We start from the raw sequence: 5,761 nt of genomic DNA on the forward strand, positions 1-5,761 counted from the left end.
TTTTTTAAAAGAAATGCAGATTTACCGAGAGAAGGAGATACAGAGAGAAACATCTCTTGTTCACTGGCTCACTCCCCAGGTGGCCGCAAGGACCAGAGCTGAGTTGATCCGAAGCCAGGAGGCAGGAGCTTCCTCCGGGTCCCCCGCGCAGACGCAGAGTCCAAAGGCTTTGAGTCATTCTCCACTGCTTTCCGAAGCCATAAGCAGAGAGGTGGATGAGAAGCAGCTGGGATATGAATCCATGCCCATATGGGATCCCAGGGATGCAAAGCTAGGATTTAGCTACTGAGCAGTCGCACCGGACCTTTTTGGCTTCTACCATTGCCCCATCTGGAGCATGCTTAGAACCTGAGACGCCCCGGGGATGTAGATCTTCTCAGAGGCCATTTAGGACCTCTGTGGCTGGCACATCTGCTTGTGTACTGAAGCAGGAGGGAGCCCCCTCATCCAGGAGTGTGTATACTGTGATAGAGCCTCCAGGCAAAGCAGGTGGGTGGGACGGGGATAGGCGGGCGAGGGGCAAATAACCTCCAGGAGGAGCCAGACCCAATCCATGCAGAGGCCCTGGAAAGCTCCTGTGAACCATTTTAGAGGGCCTGTTTTAGAAGCTGTATGTTACTTTCCACAATAAATCTGTGGAAAACACTAGAAGTAGTGTGTATGTATAAATTCTCACGTATGCAGAGAATATAAAATTTGTAACAAAAGATGAAATATTAGCAGTACTTATATGAATATTATGGGATTATTGCTTTTCCTTCACCTACATTTTCTAGGCTTTTTTTTCCTGCAATGAACATTTATTACTAGTGTATTATCTTTTAGTCTGGTGTGTGTTTCTAAGACGGCTTGTTTTCATCGTTTTGAAAGAGAGAGACAGAGCTTCTAAGCACTGCTTCACTTTCCAAACGGTGGCAACAGCCAGGACTGAGCCAGGATGAAGTCAAGCGCCTGAAGTCCATCTTGCTCTCCAACTCAGGTGTCAAGGGCCCAGGCACTTGAGCCATCATCTGCTGCTGGGACTCAAACGGGCAGTCTGATGCGTATGTTCCCAACCGGGGGCCTCACACACTGCATGGAACTGCCCACCCCATGCCTGAAACTTCTGGTTGTTGTTGGTAGGATGGATAAGGATCTCTCTCAGGCAAGAGAGAAGAAAAACAAAAATAGGCAGCTCTGTTTCATTTCAGTTTGTGCATGATGGTTGCTGTGGTTACAGGAGGAGGGCGGAGCTTGCTTCCAACGTGGTGTGTCACTCTGACCTCAGACTGGAACCCAGAAAGGGCAGCAGAAGTCCGGCATGCCCCTCAGGCAGTAGAGACACTGCTGCACCAATGACGGACACAAGCCAATATGTCTCACTAAATAAGGTCCGAAGTGACACCTACTTCAGCTTCCATGTCAAGAGGGTTTTAAAAACCCCTGCACATTCTTTCCTCGCCTTTTGGTTCCTTTGCAGCTGCTTCTCTACATATGTCTCTCCACCACAAGGGAGAAAGGCATGTGAATTTTTTAAATGAAGACCATATATTCTTTTCTGTCCTTGGCTGATATGTTTCTTCATGGATGGTCAGAGAATCTAACAGTTCACACCAGCAGTTTGAAGACAATGCGCAGTTACTTGCCCTCTGGTGATATCACTAGTTATCAGCAGCTGTTGATGCTGGGACCCAGGGATCTGGCACCACATGCTAGATCTCCTTTCCATGTTTACAACATTTTCTGATATCCCTGGAAGCAGCCCTGCTTCTCACTGGATGGCCTGCCAGCTAATCTTTAAAAGTCCAGGAATTGTTTCTGATTGCAAGTTTTCCCAGCTTTGGAGAGATCTGTTTTGTTTGTTGTTGTTTTGTTTTGTTTCTCAGAATGAGCTACGTTATGTCATAGAAGCAATGTATTCGGAAATTCTCATTGTATGGAGGGGGTAAACAGAAGTTTAGATGCATGGAACTTGCTCATGTTTGTGTGGCTAGTAAACAGTAAATCCAGATTGCACAGCTCAAGATACATTGTGGGGCATGGGAGGCATCCTCTTGGAAGGATCCCTTCAGTTCTCTCTTTTAGTTATGAAAGTGTTATAGAAGTTTGTACCCATTCCCTTGAAGGAAAGCATAATAGGATATTTTGAAATTTGGCATTGACTTCTGGCTTACTCATGGAAGGCACATGCCTTGTCTCTGGGGAAGAAATCAGTAAGTGTCCATGAATTTCCTGGATGCAAAGAGAATGCACTTGACCTCTTCATCTTTGAGTGGTAAAGTTACTGGAAACTTTCTGCTGGATTAATACTCTCAGTTGATACATCCCCTGGTAGCATGGGAGAGAGTTGAGTTTGGATGCTGGAGGGTTTTTACTGCATAGGGAGGCATCACTGGTTCTCATCCACAGTGTTAACATCTACCATAAGAGGCTTTGGATAGCAGGTGGATAGAGTGACTCATTGAGTCATCTTCTTTCCTCCACAACATCATTGCTTGTGAAAATGGGCCCATAAACATATGGGTCATTTTGACAGGAAGAGATGCTATTTTCAGATCCAACTGGTTGAGTTTCTTTTCTCTAAGGCTGATCTATTTCTGTTTCCCTGGGTGACCAACACAGGAAGTCTACGTCCTTTGGGAGGCCTGGTACCAGAAAACTGTGAGGTTCTGTGTTCAGAAATTTTTAACAATTTCAAGGCAGCAACAGAAGAATGTTAAGTCAAGTGTGGGCACTCATGCGAATGGGGCCTTGTGTAACTGCCCAGTTGCTGGTTAGTAAAACTAGGTCTGACAAGGTAACACCATCGATGTGGAGTGGTGGGAAATTTGCCATTGTGAGAACTGATGCCTCCTCCAAGTATGGATTTGTCTCCATTGCCTGTAGGATTCCCAGGGCTTGTGGAAATCATGAACTATTGATATGATAACTGATACAATAATATGATATCTAGCAAATTATTTCTTTATACAAAGGGTTTGAAAGGGAAACAACTACAAATACATGACCACTTGATTCATTAGTCATACTTTCTTTTATTACATTTTGCTCATATAGATTGCTTGTTAACTTCTTTTTAGTTACCACAAATCAGGGAAAACATGATATGTGCCTTTTTGTAACCGTTTAATTTTACTAAGCATAATGGTCTTGACTTACACTCATTTTGTTGCTAAAGACATCTTTTCATTCTTTGTTATGGGCTGAATATTATTCTACTGTGTACTACATTTTCTTTGTCCAGTCATCAGGTGATAGACATGTGGATTGATTCCATGCCTAGCTATTGTGAATTAAACTGCTACAAACATGAGGGTACAGGTAATTCTTTTATATGCTGATTTAATTTCCTTTGGGTAAATCCCTAGGAGTAGAACACTGGGCAATATGGTGGATCTACAGGAATCTCAATACTGTCTTCCACAATGGTTGTATTAAATTAACCTCACCAACCTGGATTACAGGATCTCTTTCTGCATATCCTTGCCAGCATTTGCTACTTACTTTTTAAAATTTTTGGATAATGACCAATAAAAAAGAGAGGAAGAATCATTTATTTTACTTGAAAAAATTACAGAGAAGAGAGAGAGAGAGGTATCTTCCATCCACTGGTTCACTCCCTAAATAATCACAATGGCAAGAAGTAGGTTGATTTGAGACTGGGAGCCAGGAGCTTCTTCCGGGTCTCCCTCAAAGGTGCAGGAGCCCAAGGCCTTGGGACATCCTCCACTGTTTTCCAAGGCCATAATCAGGAAGCTGGATTAGAAGTGGAGCAAATGGAATTAGAATCAGCATCTACATTGGATGCTGGCACTGTAAGTAGAGGATTAGCCTGCCCACCATGCCCCCTGGATGATAGTTATTCTAACTAGAGATCATTCTGTTGTCGCTAGCACTTAGCAGTAGACACCAATGGGACAATCACTGTGGCTTAGGAGGTTAAGCCACTGCCTAAAATTCTGACATTACACATGGGTGCCGGTTCACGCCTTGACTGCTCTACTTCCAATCCAGTTCTCTGCTAATATGCTTTGGAAAGCAGTGGAAGATAGTTCAGGTCCTTGGGCTCCCACAGCCTTGTGGGAGAACCAGAAGAAGCTTCTGGCTCTTGGCTTCAGCCTGGCCCAACCCTGACCACTTCTGCCATTCAGGGAGTTAGCCATCAGATGAAAGCTCTCTTTCTCTCTCTGTCTCCCCCTCTCTCCATGTAACTCTGCCTTTCGAATAAATAAGTATTTAAAAAGTGAGGCCTTCTCTATAAAAAATAAAACAAAACAATGTGGGTGCCCTTATGCCACTTTGGTGGGCTTTTAAAGCTTCAACCACAAACTCTGGACAGCAGGACTCAGGGGTGAATATTATATGCCAAGAAAATCAATGGCCAGTATACCTGAAACTTCCAAAAAGTTCATGAAAAACATGCATTATGAAAAGACCATATGGATTAAAAAATTAAAAATAAACTTACCTTATTTAGCTCCACTTTCAAAGAACTTTCTAAAATACCTTTGTGTGTGTGTTTGCCTCAGCAGTGCATATACTGAAATTAGGACAACATGGAGAAGATTAGCCTGGCCCCTGCACAAGGATGATGTGAGGATTTCCATATTGCTTGAAAAAAATTAAAATAAAAACAAAAACCTTTGTGTGGTGTTAAGCTCTCAGTACCTGGAATATATGGATATAGGAAACAAGAGATGGCAGTGAATTTGACCTTTTCCCTTCTTTTGATTCAGCTGGGGAGTCGGTGCTTTCTGACCCCACAATCCTGAACTCTGCTGAGTAGAGGTCCTTCTTCCCTGGGGAGTGGAGTCTCCTCTTTCAGAGTGAGTCTCAGTTTGTGCATGGAATACCTGGATGGCCATCTGGTCGGTTTGGATTCCTCATGCACATAACCTATCAAGCAAATAAAGAAGTTCATGTACTTCTTGGCATGTTTGTTTGCGATCACCATGAGATGCTACTATTCCAGCCACAGCAGGGGGAGTAGCAATGAATATTTATGGAACTCAGAGAATTCGTTAGGTTTTCTCTTTTTCTTTCTTTTGTTCCAGCCTCTAGATTAGGAATTGGTAAAATGTTCTAGAAGGGCTGGATAGCAAGTATTTTCAGCTTTATAGATTATTCCTTCTCCTTCATAGCTGTTCATGCCTTCCTTTGAGCATGAAGGTGGGCACAGACTACACATAAATAAATGAGCAAGGTCATGTTCCAGGAAATGTTATGTCCATGACATGCAGCTGGCCTAGGGCTACCGCTTCTGGATTTAACCTTGAGTAAACAAGAGGAAGATGTTAAATGCTGTCACACAGTCAGCCAAATCCAGGATGTGGCAAATTGGACAGAACAAATGACTTGATTGCTTTAGCACACAAATGTTATACAAAGAGAAAGCACTTCTATTTTTAAAGAGATGAAGAAACACAGTAATAAAATTCAATATGTTGCCCTCTAATTATAACAAAATTGATTATCAGGAACAATTAAACATAAGTTGGGAGTAATATGATGATAAGGAATTAAGAACATTTTACTGGATGTGGTGATATTAGGTTATATTAAAATCAAGGGCCTCATCTGTGAGCCATACATATAAAGTAAGGTATTTATAATAAATTCATGCCATATCTGTAATTTGCTTTTATTTAGTCCAAGAAAAGAAAAATAATTTTATGTGTGTGTAGTGGTAGATAGGCACTGCAAAAATAAAAATGACAAAATGTTGATATAGTATTTTCTTTGCTTTGGGAACACCTGTAATAAAACATTTAAAATAGCAAAA

The 5,761-nt window shown here is 42.1% G+C and overlaps 1 pseudogene; it reads left to right on the forward strand.

Moving 5' to 3' along the window:
- Nucleotides 1–4,495: 4,495 nt before the first annotated feature.
- Nucleotides 4,496–4,592, forward strand: LOC118758714 (U6 spliceosomal RNA; annotated as a pseudogene).
- Nucleotides 4,593–5,761: the final 1,169 nt, after the last annotated feature.

The sequence above is a fragment of the Ochotona princeps genome, chromosome 2, assembly GCF_030435755.1.
Source record: "Ochotona princeps isolate mOchPri1 chromosome 2, mOchPri1.hap1, whole genome shotgun sequence".
Taxonomy (NCBI): Eukaryota; Metazoa; Chordata; class Mammalia; order Lagomorpha; family Ochotonidae; genus Ochotona; species Ochotona princeps.